Genomic DNA, 14514 nt, shown 5'->3' on the forward strand with positions numbered 1-14514 from the left:
CACATCATGGGAGACCAGGAAACAGGAAACAGGTCAGAACCAGGGCGGTATAACATCCAAAAGCCTACCCCTCGTGGCCTGGATCCGCCAGCCGTGACCTAACTCCCTAAAGCCTGCAAAATATAGCATTACCTGCTCAGGAACAAGTACCACAAACATGAGCCTGTGTGAGACATTTCAGATTCACATCCTAACACACACGCCTTGTAATGGATCACTGTCCCCAGTGCCCGACACCCCTGGGTCATCCTGGACTGGGTCCTCTTATGGGCACCCTGACCTTGCTGTGATATTCTAGGCCATGGGAGAGTCTTCCAAGGGTAAATCCAGCAGCTGTGCTGTGCATGGCTGAGTCAGTTTTAGCCTGTAACTGGACCCCAATTGTTCCTCCCTCCCATCCACTTTCCCTCTATCTTGCCGCCAGGATGAGGATTAGTTCTACCCATGAGGAGCTACATACTCTCCCAGACTTCTGGCCAGAGACCGCTGGATTCTCTCCAGAGCTGTCATGAAGTGAACCTTGAAGTTGACCTTGGCTCCTCGGAGCTCTCGCTCTGCAGGGCAAGGGCCTAGTTTCCAAGGAGCGTTTTCTGCCCATCATTTGAGACAGAAGTCAGCCTAGGGCCACCCTGTCTGCAGCCTGTCACTCTCCCAGGGAGCTGAGCCCTGCAGAGCCATCCAGCCTGGCCCATCTCTGCATCTCTCACTCAGGGATACAGTAGGGCATCTGGCTCAGGATGCCATCATCGACCATCCATCACTACAAGCTACTCCTTGGAGCTCAGGGGATTTCTGGCTTCTCTAAATCCTTCTCTGAAATCCTTTCTCCCCAAAGACTCAAGCATCAGAAGCCCTCTGGTGCCCCAGCCAAACTAGCTGCTACCTGATACCAACGGTGTCCGGTGGTCACCCTGTGACTCATGCACATTGCTACCCAGCAGCCCCACTCCCACCCTCAGTACCCCAGTCTGCTCCCAAACAAACAGCAAACACGCTAGTCGCAGCTGGAAGCATCCTTGGCGTGATTTATTGCCATCGTTCCAATATTTTGTTTGGAGCAGTAAACCTTTGGATATAAATCAAGTCATTAGAAGGAATGACGTTTAATCCTGCAGAAGGTGCCTCGATGGGCAAAGCAGCTCAAAAGTCATTAATTCTTGAGCAGATGGCCCACCCACCCCCTCCTCAACCCTCACCATACCCAGGTGTGGAAGGCCAAAGACACAGCCTAGCCGCTTTTGTTTCCTTGAGTGACATGTGTCACAACCACAAAGAAGGACCCCAGATATCTGCTTGGTGAGCTTCTCTAGGGTCTTCCTTTCTCCAGAAACACAGCCAGGAGGGACCACCTCTGTGCCTGTCACTTCGTCCTTAGGGCAGCTGTGATGGTTGGATTTCACAGGAGCCAGGGGAAGAGCTCAGATTATCTTGAAGCGTCTCTTCATAGTGACCTCAGCCACCCTATGGGTGGTCATTACATGACGACCAAGTGCTGTTTGACAGGCCTAAATGTCCAGCCCCAGTGCACTCAAGGCAAAGAAAGGCTGAGCTGTGGGAGGAGCATTCAGTTGCCCCATTACCCCAACCCAGCCAGACACTGGAATCAGGGTCCTTGCACATCCTGTCTCCACATGGAACTGGGGATAGAGCTGGGAGCATCTTCGTTGAGGGAGTTCCTGAGAAGACTGCCAGATTCTAAGTGTGAACGTTCTGGATGACAGTCTATTGTTCTTGTGCTGGGTCAGTGCTAACGAGGGTGACATGTGACGATGCTGGGTGTCACAGGGCTGGATTGTGTGGTTTCTCTGCTGCCTCCAAAGCTAAGGTGGGAGATGGGCGTGGTGGCTCATGTCTGTAATCCCAGCACTCAAGAGGCTGTCCATAAGTTTGAAGGTAGCCTGGGCTACAGAGTGAGTCTGCCCCCCTAAAAATAGATAGATGATAGATAGATGGATGGATGGGTGGATGGATAGATAGGTAGGGAGAGAGAGAGAGATAGAGACAGAGAGACAGAGAGAGGATAAAATAGAAGAATGAAATCAAGCTGGGGTGTACAGTCCTAAACTGGATACTGGGTACTAGTATACCCAGCCTCTACTGTTTATAGATAAAGGGATCTGCATTCAGGTAGTATTCAGATCTGCATCCAGGTGTGGGGTAACCCAACATCAGTCTTCAGGCTTACTGATTCCTTCATCCCTGACAGAATTTGCTCTGTGGAGGATCGGACTGTTTGTTGGAGGCTCCCCTCCCCCTCCTCATGCTCACCCTGACTCACCAAGCCTTCCATTATTCAACAAAATCTCCCCTCCCGACTCCTCTCCTCCTGAGTTCATGACCTGTCATTTCCCATCCATACCATGACGTCAATCCTAATCCATTTCCACCTCCCTCTTCCCTCACTCACATCAGGCTGCTTCTGAGGCGCCCCAAGAATGACCTCTGAGTATGTAACCCTTAGAAACCCGTTCCTTACTTTCTTAGCCTTGTAGTCTGGGCCCAAGGAACAGTCAACTGTCTTGGCCCAGGTTCAACAGTGCATGGGGCCTGTGGGGCTAAACGTGAGCGCGGGGTGTGTAGAGCGCTTAGCCCCGCTGGTGACATGGCTACTCTTCGCTGCCTGGGATGGTCTGCGGCCAGATGCCTGGTTCACTTATCTCACAGGCTGGATGAGGTTTCCAGGGAGACAACTTCAAGGAACTGCATACAGTGAGCTGGGCTGGGCAGAGCCAAGGTTGGCCATCACAAAAACAGAGGTGGGCTCTTGCCAGACACACAGGGAAGGTGGTGTCTCCATAGGCAGCCGCTGCCAAACCCATTGTTCAGATCTGTATTCTGAGGTCTTACCTGCTCTCCTATACATTCAGACCAGAGGCCTCCTGGCTGACTCTTGCCACAGTCCTTGGCTGCACCTGACTCCAAGTCAAAGGCATTTCCTTTCCAAATGTGAACTGTAGCTATTAAAAAAAAAAAAAAAGATTTATTTATTTATTATGTATACAGCATGTATGATTGCAGGCCAGAAGAGGGCACCAGATCTCATCACAGGTGGTTGTGAGCCACCATAGGGTTGCTGGGAACTGAACTCAGGTCCTCTGGAAGAGCAGCCAGTGCTCTTAACCTCTGAGCCACCTCTCCAGCCCCCCCCTTTTTTTTTTTTTTTTTGTGTGTGTGTGTGTGTGTGTGTGTGTGTGTGTGTGTGTGTGTGTGTGTGTGTGAACTGTAGCTATTAGCAGGGAACAGCTATGCTGATCCCTCCCTGCTTCCCCCTGGAGTGGTTCGGGGACCTCTTGGCCTTGTCTTAGCAATCCAGTCTGTCACTGGACACCAGCATGACCTCCGGAAGACAGAGGTCCCAGTGTTCAAGTGCTGGACGCATGGGAGGGCCCTGGTAGTGTAGCTGCCTACCCATCCTGCTGGAGTCAGGATGGGGAGACTCGGGGACACATCTGGACAGAGCAGTGCTCAGTGTTGGCCACCAGTACACAGCCACCGAGGATCAGACCCACCTCTGAGCCCCTGGAAAGGCCCCGGGTGATTCTGAGAGTGGCATGGGGTGGGGTGCCTCCCTCAGGACAGAGTGGCCTGTAAGGGACGAGGCCCACTTTAAAGAAGCATGCGCTAAGATGGATTTGCTTTTGTGGCTCTTCAGGGTATCACAGACGGCAGCTGTGACAGGTCTGACAGCCACAGGCCAGCTCAGTAATTGACACTGCCACCGGAACGACACATCCAGAGGCCAGCCAGAGCTGGAGAGATTGTTATCTTCCGGTCAGGCCACCACAGTAATGAGGCCGCCCCACTGACTGCCTCTGAAGGCCAGTAAGGGAGACAGTGAACACACCCGTCCTTGAGTGGTGGCCAACACGGTCTGGGCCAGCCGATGCCGGGTCACTGTGCAGCCTCTCCGTGGAGCCCTCTCAGGCTCCAGTTCCTAGGCGATCCCCTTATTTTTATTCCCTGGGACTCTATAGTAAGGGTTCACTATTTTTTAAACCGAACTTAGCCCTTCGTGCTGAGATGACAGGAGAGCAGTCACCAGGTACCTGTTCTATACGCAGTCACATTCACCCTACTTGGTTTGATTTTTAATTTGGTTTTTTCACACAGTCTCATGGAGCTGGCCCCGGAACTCACTATGTAGCTGAGATTATCCCGTTGCCCTACCCCCACTTCCCAAGTACTAAGATGATAGGTGTGTGACGTCACACCCAGCTCCATCATTCCATTGGATCCACTGGGCACAGCCCCATGCAGCTACGATTCCCAGGCCCAGCACCTCCATCCTGTTTTCTTGACCCTCCTGTCACTCTGGTAAGAGCTAGTTTTATACACACACACACACACACACACACACACACACACACACACACACACACCCAGAGCACCATCGAGAAATGGGCTCCTGGACATGAATGCCTATCCGACCCCAGCTCATCCCCTCCTTCCCCACGCTTCCTGTCCTTACACTTGGGAAGCCCATAAGCACCCCAAACTCTAGTGGAACTTGTTCCCTCTCAACAAAACACACCAGAGTCCAATTTAACACTCAAGCCAGAAACCAGAAGCTGCCTCTCTCCACTCCCGGCCAACCCCCATGTCCTGCTGGTACCCATGTGAGTTGGAGCCAGGTTTGGCCAGCCTAGGAGGGCCTTCCTCCACGGGAAGAAGTTTTTGAACGTTGGGCCCCTCAGCCCCTCCTTCCCCACTTCCTTTTTTCTTTTTCTTTTCTTTTTTTTTTTTTTAATGGTGGCACACACGCCTTTAATCCTAGCATTCCAGAGGCAGAGATCTGTCTGGATCTCTGTGAGTTCAAAGCCACACTGGAATCAGCCAGGCATGGTAACAAGAGCCTTTAATCCCAGGAAGTCATGGCAGGAAGCAGAAAGGTATTTAAGGCGTGAGGACTAGGAACCCCACTTTCTTTTACTATCCTTTGGGCCAGGCCTTGGGTGCCTCTCCCGGTCAGGGCAGCTTTGCCTGGGGGAACTTGCTGTTCTGTTTTCACCCCTCATCACACAGTGATCCTTGAGTTCACAACCGCCCAGAGCTGAGGTTTGAACCCTGGGGGATAGAGTCTGGTGCCTTTAGGACCGTGAAGCCCTTTGCTTGCTGGACCCTTCCAATCTTTTCAGTCCTGCCTTTCCTTCAGTCTCTGCATCCCTGCCTTCCCCCCACCCCCACCCCGAGCCTGGCTCCCTTCACCCCTGAGCCTGGCTTCCTTCGCCCTGTGAGCCTGTCTCCCTTCACCCCTGAGCCTGGCTCCCTTCACCCCTGAGCCTGTCTCCCTTCACCCCTGAGCCTGGCTCCCTTCACTCCTGAGCCTGGCTCCCTTCACTCCTGAGCCTGGCTCCCTTCACCCCTGAGCCTGTCTCCCTTCACCCCTGAGCCTGGCTCCCTTCACCCTGTGAGCCTGGCACCCTTCACCCTGTGAGCCTGGCTCCCTTCACCCCTGAGCCTGGCTCCCTTCACCCCTGAGCCTGGCTCCCTTCACCCCTGAGCCTGGCTCTCATGAGGCAGAGCCGCTGAGCTCTGCCAGGAATGTCCACATTCATTCCCTTCAGATGCCAGCTGCCGTCCCCTCTTCTTGGCCGGCCAGCCCTCCCTGCTGCAGCCTCCGGTCCTACAAGCACATGTAGAGTCCCTTATTCCTGCCTTCCCTCCTAACTGGGCTGAAGACTTCGTGAGTTTGACCGAACTGTCCCTTTCCTGGCTAAGACACCGTCACCAATGGCAGCGCACAGCCTGGCCCGTCTAGGTACTCAGTCCACGTTGAGTGGGTGAGCACATGGTGGTCTAGCACGGTACTCTGATGGGGTGGCCAGAGGGCCAGTTGTCTGAGGGGCTGCCAGTGTGGGAGGCAGAAATAGGCGCTCCAGGGGCCACGTGGTGTCCCCCGTGGGCGTCATGAAGTTCGTTCTGCTTGCCTCCTACACCATCTACCAGCTCCCACCTGTCTTCCAGGTGGGCATTCAAGAGCACCTGAAGGACAGACAGGGCACACCTTGTGCTAAGTCATGTGTGTAGACTCTGAGACCAGCAGGGATGGGGACTCAGGTGCCCCCTACCCTGCACATGCCACATCACATCGCAGAAAGCTCCCTGTGGAGAACCCATGTACAGTGTGGCACACCTCTTTGCCATGCATGACATTGGACCATAAGACATGTGAATGGAATCTCATCAGTACACAAACTGAAGTAGTGACTATGTGTGTGCTGGGACCCCACACATACCCCAGACACAGTGGGAACCACCTACATACTATAGACAAAGAAGCGCTTCGAAGCTGGCGTTCAGAGCCTCTCCCTGTAGCTGGGCAGGGCATCTGGAGGAGTGATATGTTTATGGCTTCCATCCCCCACCAAGTGATGGGCAGGTGGCTGGTTGTGGGGTCTGGTGGGGCAGCTGCTGGGTTCACAGACCAGCCAAGCTTCTAGCTGGTTGACTGACAGACAGCTTTTACAGGCCAGTCTTTGACAGTTCCGAGGGAATTCACAGCCCAGGCTGGGCTGTCAGGGAACTACCCAGTTGAATCCAGAATCCTAATCACAGAGGCAGAGAATGGAATCGCTAAACAAAACAAGCAGCAGCCAGATCCGTCAGGCCAGTGCCCATCAGTCAGACACAGGGAGATTCCTGCTTCCTTCCTCTGCTGGTCCTCCCAGAGCCCTGCACCATGGCAGCAGCTGTGCCCAGGAAAGGGACCAGGGCATCCCCACACCAGGAGCTGACTGCTGCAAATGCCCCGGGCCACCTGCACCTTTGTGGACTTGTACAAATGAGTGCTTTAGCTCATTGTATTGATGAGGACACAGAAACGGCAAGACTTGAGCTCAAGGTCACACAGACTCCCATCTGTCTCTCTATTCCACCCACCTTACAGTCCCTCACACTCATTCTCCCTTTCTGATATACCGATGCCTCACTAAACCGTGTGACTCATACCCAGGTACCCAGGCCTGATGCCACATACCTGTTATTCCCAACACTCCAGAGGCTGAAGCAAGAAGATCATGAGTTTAAGGCCAGCCTGGGCTACACCGAGAGACCCTGCCTCCAATAATTAAGAAGGAACTCTCCAGACAACTTTTCTTAGCCATGTCCTGGGATGAGTCCAGACTTACAGATTATTGTACCCTCTGCTATGGATTCATGTGTTCCCAAATTCATGTGTTTGCCAACTTAATCACCAGAGTCATACAATGATGATACTGGGGAGGGAATTAGAGTTTGGTGAGGTCTTGAGGCTAGCCCCATCCCTAGATAGGATTAGGGCCTTAGTAAAAATAGAAAAAAATGAACTGAGGCATGACTCATCGGTAGAGCGCTTGCCTGGAATCCACCAGCAAGAGGCCGTGAGCATGACTCAGTAGTAGAGTGCCTGATGGGCTTGTTCGAGTCCCAGGGTTCAGTCCTTAGAACTGCAAGAAGAAGGAAAGGAGCTGGAGTTAGGAAGAGGGAAAAGAAACCTAGGTTTGCAAGCTCCTGCCCCCTGCGTGCTCTGCCCCGTGCCAGCCATGCTCTTGGGCTTGCAGCCTTTAGGACCAACAGCAAACTGAACTGTGTTTTATCCGTTACCGAGTCTTGGGTAATTCAGAAAGTGAAGAATGACCACCCGTCATCTGATTGAATTCACTAGGGTCAGGACACCCAGAAGACATCAACCCACAGAAGAGAGGCTCCAGGTTGGAGGATGGACACCCCTGCATGGACAGTTGCGGCTGGGCCACCTGGGAATGACTGCTCTGAATCCCACCTCCCACAAAGTGCTCGGGCCAACCACAGAGCCAACTTCAGGGTCCAGGGACAGCTGACATCTGTGTCGGAAACAGCTCCACTAGCCGGAACCCCCCACCCCCACCCACCGCAGCACGCAGCCATGTGGGCACGCACTGCGACCAGTCCAGGCAATGCCCTGTAATCTAGCAATTTAGTAAATTGAATTTTCCTGTGAACACACGTGAGGATTTAAAGCCTTTTCGTGAGGTTTCTTTCATCCAAATTTGGTGCCTAGAGCCCAGGCTGCTCTCTAATTGCTGAGCACTTGGGTCTTTCACTTTGCATCTAATCTGCATACATTAATGGTCTACCCATGCAGAATTGCTTGTTCACCCTGAGCTAGTCAGAGGTCCCTGGGAGCAGTTCAACCCTCACCCCTGGGCCAGCAGAGACCTCAGGGTCAGAGTGACCTGGGCCAGTGGGAAGAGAGCCACAGGAAGTGTCCACAACAAGGCTGCTGCCACAGGAACGGGACCCCAGCCTGGTGTGCCACAGATGGCTGCAGAATACAGCCATCTAGGGGTGCCTGTGTCAAGGAGAGGCAGGACTTCATAGCCACTGAGCCATGAGTGGCAGCAGATCCTTCTGCTTTGGGCTGCCCCATCCACTTGGCCTCTCAACTGGTACCTGTCACTCAGACATGCAAGTCTTTCCAGGCCACAGAACTACACTAGAGAACCACTTGGGAAGAGTTGGTGACTCCGGCCAGAACCCTAGCCGCTGTCCCAGCTCCCCTCCCACATCTGGTACCAGCACAGCCTGTTAGCATCAGCCTTACCACAGGCATTTATTGGGGCCCTAGAGTATGTGCTAGGCATTGATCCCGTCCAACGAAGGCCCTCCCTAAGGACATCAAACTCCCACACTGTCCTTCAAAAACCCAAAGATCCCTGCCCCACCCCGCCCCACCCCTGCTGCCAAGATCTAGTCTGCTCCTGCCCTACCCTTAGGACACTCTGCAGACCCATAAAAACATCTCCTGGGGCTACAGAGCGAGTTCCAGGAAAGGAGCAAAGCTACACAGAGAAACCCTGTCTCAAAGAAAAAAGAAAAAAAAAATCTCCTGATCCAGGTTGAATTGCAAAGACCTGCCTAGTAGTGTGGGTGGGCCTTACCCAATCAGTGGAAGGCCTCAAAAAGAAAAATGCATGTTATCGAAGAAGGAATTCTGCCTTCAAACAGCTTTTGGTCAGAGAGCCCTGTGTAAGCGCTCATCACCTGATAAACTCCTTAAAATCCCTCTCTCCTTTCTCCTGTTTCTCTTCTTTCCCCGCCCTCTCTTGGGCTCTCTCCCCCACCCTCTCCCCCTCCTCCCCTTTCTCATTCCTTCCTTTCCATGTAGGTACTTCTTGTTGGGTGTGTTTTTCCTCAGAATCCTAGAGAACTGCCCCTCACTCAGGAACCTTCCAAGTTTCCTGTAATATGGGACCTGGCTGCTCGCTCAGGCTTGGCCTCTGAGCCTAGTGGGCAGAGCATGTCCCATTCCCAGGCAGCCTCTTCTGCATGGGGATTTGGGCCTCTAGGCTCAGCTCGGCACTGGTCACATACAGGGCTGCCCTGTGCTCTGGGTCCTGTCCAGAGCAGGTGTCAGGTGTGGGCTTCTCATCAAGAAGTGGAAACCGTGGTGCAGACACTAAAACCTGAGTTGCCCAGGACACCAGTGGCTCTTCCAGTCCTGAGGGGAAGTGGGGGGTGGTGAGCATGGGCTCAGTACATGCAGTGAGGCTCCCAGGGCCCAGACCGAGCCAAGGGGAGCAGTCCAAACCTCGAGGACTTGCCTGGGAAGCCCCAATATGAGCATGGGAAGAAGCAGTATGGACAGCTATGAGGCACCTTCAGCCCGAAGTTCTGGGATATGGAAAAGGGAAAGTTCCAGAAGATTCAAGAGTCAGGAGTGGACTTGGATCTGGAACCCACCCTCTGCCTCTCCTGGCCCTAACGTCTCCCATCCCCACCCTTCTGATTTGACTCCTTCACCGGGGCTCTCCCTCTGTGGACCACAGAGTCCAGAGAGGCAGGACCCTCTCCACACTGCCCACCGGGACCATGGACCTGGGTGGCCCAAGCAGCTGTCACCTCAACCGTGACATACCTGGTGACATGGGGTATTTTCAGCCCTTTCTAGGTGCTGTGTTCTTTTTCCACCCAATAGATGGAAATGTCTATATACTAAATGTCTACACAATCTGACCACAGGACTGGACACAGTCACCTCCTCCAGCTTTTCCTGAACATTAGGGATTGGGGTTCAGTATGGAAACCAGAAGATCTCCTTATATCTCTGCAGAGGGGTACACATATGATCCCTTTACCCAGAAACCCCACATGCTAGTGAAGACACTTCCTGACTCTGCCACAGACTCAGACTGCCCCTTCTGATTGTTAAGCTCTGAGAGCCAAGCATGCTGGTACACACCTTTAATCCCAGAGCTTGGGAGGCCGAGACGGGAAGATTGAAGATTTAAGGTCAGCCTGGGTTGTACAGTGAGACTGTCTCAAAAACACTGTGAAGAAAGGAAAAGGGGGAAAGGGAGAGGAAAGAAACCTGGCTGTGTGGGGCTAGGGTGTGGCTCAGTGGTAGAGACCCTGCCTAGAATCCCCCAATGAGGGTCTGGGGTGTATCTCAGTGGTAGAGCACCTGCTTAGAATCCCCCAGTGAGGGGCTGGGGTGTAGCTCAGTGGTAGAGCACCTGCTTAGAATCCCCCAGTGAGGGTCTGCAGGTGTGGCTCAGTGGTAAAGCCCTTGCCTAGAATCCCCCAGTGAGGGGCTGGGGTGTGGCTCAGTGGTAGAGCCCCTGCCTAGAATCCCCCAGTGAGGGGCTGGGGGCGTGACTCACTGGGAGAGCCCCTGCCTAGAATCCCCCAGTGAGGGGCTGGGGTGTGGCTCACTGGGAGAGCCCCTGCCTAGAATCCCCCAGTGAGGGGCTGGGGTGTGGCTCACTGGGAGAGCACCTGCCTAGAATCCCTAGTGAGGGGTTCATCAGTAAAACATTTATGCATAAAACCCTGAATTCCATCCTCAGTTCCACAAAAAAAGAGAGAGAGAGAAAAGAAAAGAAGACAAAAGGATGAGCCTTACCTATCATCATTGGCCTTTGCTTCCCTCAGAAGGTAACCAGAAAGGTTTTCAGCCAAAATACTGAGAAGAAAAACTTCCAAGAGATGAAGAGTTCAGAGCACGGAGCGCATTTGGCAGTCCCCATAACTCACGCCTTGTTTCTTCCCACTGATGCAAACTCTTCTCACGGGGTGTGTGTTTCTTTGAATGTCATCTGTCCAGAAAGAGAAAGCAACTGCTTATTTCCTGCTGTGCAGAAGGTTGAAGTGCCCTTACAGATTTTAACATCGTACTGAGAGTAGCAAACAGGTGACCCAGACAGTGAGAGCAGAGAGAGGGTGTGGCTGACCTGGAGGGTCTCCTGTCCTGGGTGAGGGTAGGGCACAGGTACATGGCAGCATCCACGTCACTGGAAGGAAGAGGGGAGGAGGAATCACAGCTTATGCTGCCTAGCAAGTTCACTTCATTGTTGCTTTTCTGGGTTTGAAATCTAGGATGAGCACCCTACTACTAAGCCACGTCCCCCAGCCCCTCACTGGAGGATTGTAGACAGGGCTCTACTGCTGAGTCACACCACCCAATCCCCTCACTAGGGGGTTCTAGGCAGGTGCTCTACCACTGAGCCACACCCCCAGACCCTCACTGGAGGATTCTAGGCAGGGGCTCTACCACTGAGCCACACACCCCAGCCCCTCACTGGGGGATTCTAGGCAGGTGCTCTACCACTGAGCCACACCCCAGCCCCTCACTGGGGGATTCTAGGCAGGGGCTCTACCACTGAGTCACATCCCCAGCCCCTCACTGGGGGATTCTAGGCAGGGGCTCTACCACTGAGTCACATCCCCAGCCCCTCACTAGGGGGTTCTAGGCAGGAGCTCTACCACTGAGCCACACCCCCAGCCCCTCACTGGAGGATTCTAGGCAGAGGCTCTACCACTGAGCCACATCCCTATCCCCTGTTTTTCTAAGCTGATTCTGGCTGCACTTGAACTTACTCATTGCCTAGGCCAACCTTGGACTAGTACTTCTACTGCTTCAGCCTCTTGAGGGCTAGGATCACCATGCTTCACCATGCCCTGCTGAATTCAGTTTTTAATCTAGATTCTATTTATTTAGAACCTTAGGGATGGGGGGGTGTTGAGGTGGCTCTGTTGAAGCCATAGCCTCCCTGTTCTTCAGAGTCGTATGCTACTGATGTCAGTCCTGAGGACACATCAGAAGCGATGGTTAGCGGACCCTTCTCGGGTGCTCCATAGAGTTGTCAATGGTCCTGAAGCACAGTGCTTGGGGCATGCACCTCCTCCAGCCTTCAGATACCTTGGTTTCTGGCTTTGGGTCGCCCAGAGCTTTGTCTTTGTTTAAATGACACATGGGAAAGCCACTGCCTCCATGTGAGAACTGCACCACCAGCATTAGGGAGAGTCCCTTGCATTCCCTTCATTATGTTTCTCTCTATTCAGAAGTAGCCGTGTGAGAATCAGGTCCATTGTCACCTAACGAGCTGCCTTGAGTTTAAGGGTTGGGCTTGGACAGCTTTGGGGACACCTCCAGCTCCATGTGAGATCGGTCCTTTTATCTGTTATAAAATTTCTTTTTCAAGGGGGCCATTGCTACCAGCTTGGCTTGTTTGGGGTTGTGCCCAGGAGGGAGTTTCCCTTTATCCTGTGCCCTTGATGCCACAGGACTGGCCATCTGTTGAATCTCACTGGTGGCCGAGAGGCAGCATGCACAAGGCAGGGTCCTCCTCTCCCCTGCACAGGTGAAAAGGGACAGAGCCCACAGCCCTGGCAGCCGCAGCCCGACTCTGATGAGTGATGAGGAGCCTCTGTAAGTGGCTCGTCAGCCCCACTCCTGGCCAGATTCAGCATGACTCATTTGCTCCGGAAAAGGAATATAAATAAGCACCGTCACACCTTGACAGGTTGACAGGGGTGACAACCAGAGTAAATCCCCGGATCTGAGACTCTGAGGGGGAGAGGTGATTTAGCAGAACCCGCTGCCGTCACCAGAAGAAAATAATTAAGGAACGCCGTGGTGGAGAGGGAAACGGAGCGGCTGCAGCGGGTCCCTTCTGGTGAAGGGATCTGTCATCGCTGGCAGCAGGAGAGGACCCCACACGCCAAAGAGAAATGAACTCTGGAAGCCTGTGCTGAAGAGAGGATGGGATGGGGAGGAGGGGCGCTGGTGGGGAATGCAATGGGCTCAGGCTGAGGGGACACTAGACAGGGCTTCACCACTAAGCCAGTACCCACTGCTCACCCCACTTCTGCACAGAGCTCCCCCCGCCACCAGGAAGGATGGTTTGAAAGCTTTCCCTTGTGTGTATGTGTGTCCTCACATACACACAGACCTGGGAATACCCAAGAAGGTGGGGGCATCCCGTCCTCTGTCCCAAAGGGGCATTACTTGTACCCAATCCAGCAGAAGGAAGTGATAGTGTACCCAGGATCTGTCTCTGCTTCCATCTCTTAAGGTTTCAGTATGAAAGGGCCCCCATGGGCCCCAGCTTGTAGTATGGTTTTGAAGGCCATGGTGCTTTTAGGAGGTGGGGCCTGGCAGGGAGAAGTGGGTCACTAAGGGTAGAGCTTTGAGTTTATACCCACTTCTGATTCTGCTCCCAGCCCATTATGTGGGAGGAGTCTATCTGATGCTCCTGTTACCATGACTGTCACATGCCTCCCCTGCCAGGGTGGACTGAAATCTCCCAGGCTGTGCACCAAAATAAAGCCTTCTTCTCGTTTCTATCAGTATTCAATCACAGCAGTGAGAAAGTTCTTAATACATTACCTCACTCGGGGGTTGAAGAAGGTCCAGAAGTTATGCATGGTAGCCCACACCTACGGACCTAGCAGGGAGATTGAAGCAGGAGGATTGTGAACGTGAGGCCAACTTGGTAAAAGTGAGACCCTGTTTTGGAAAAGAAGGTTCTGGAGTCTTGGGAAACAGCTTAGTTAGTTTAATGTTTGCCATGTAAGCATAAGGCCTGGAGTTTTGCTCACAATCACAGAAGTGAGAAAAACAGACCTGGAGGTGCTGGGATGTAGGATCCCCAGGGCTCACTGGCCAGTCAGTCTACTGAAGTGGTAAGCACCAGGGTCAGTGAGAGATCCCCAGTGAGTAAGCTGGTCAGAGGAGGAGGCAGACTCCAGTGTCAGCTTTGGGCCTGTACCCACACATGCACACACACACACATGCACACACACACACATGCACACACACACATGCACATACCCACACATGCACACACACACACATGCACATACCCACACATGCACACACACACACATGCACATACCCACACATGCACACACACACACATGCACATACCCACACATGCACACACACACATGCACACACACACATGCACACACACACATGCACACACACACACATGCACATACCCACACATGCACACACACACACATGCACATACCCATACATGCACACACACACATGCACATACCCACACATGCACACACATGCACATACCCACACATGCACATGCCCATACATGCACACACACACACATGCACATACCCACACATGCACATGCCCATACATGCACACGCCCACACATGCACATACCCATACATACACGCACACACACACACACGCACACACATGCACACACACACACAGATACACATAAATACACTCACGTACACATGAAAACC

At 53.1% G+C, this 14514-nt stretch overlaps 1 protein-coding gene and 1 long non-coding RNA gene across 9 annotated transcripts in view; one reads left to right on the forward strand and one right to left on the reverse strand.

The window, feature by feature from the left end:
* Nucleotides 1-14514, forward strand: part of Chst8 (carbohydrate sulfotransferase 8) — a 133170-nt gene that overhangs the window by 114595 nt on the left and 4061 nt on the right. The window lies entirely within an intron of this gene.
* Nucleotides 1-14514, reverse strand: part of LOC128124826 (uncharacterized) — a 56424-nt gene that overhangs the window by 15721 nt on the left and 26189 nt on the right. For 2 of the 3 annotated variants that reach the window (XR_008222987.1, XR_008222986.1), the window contains exons 2-3: nucleotides 10862-11054; nucleotides 2848-2957 (exon numbers count right to left, since the gene is read on the reverse strand). This is a non-coding gene — a long non-coding RNA (uncharacterized LOC128124826). Of the gene's footprint in view, nucleotides 1-2847; nucleotides 2958-10861; nucleotides 11055-11189; nucleotides 11499-14514 lie in introns of those variants that run through there. The other variant, XR_008222988.1, reaches the window with a different exon arrangement.

This window comes from Peromyscus californicus, unplaced genomic scaffold (genome assembly GCF_007827085.1).
Source record: "Peromyscus californicus insignis strain IS unplaced genomic scaffold, ASM782708v3 Scaffold_4__1_contigs__length_199733344, whole genome shotgun sequence".
Taxonomy (NCBI): Eukaryota; Metazoa; Chordata; class Mammalia; order Rodentia; family Cricetidae; genus Peromyscus; species Peromyscus californicus.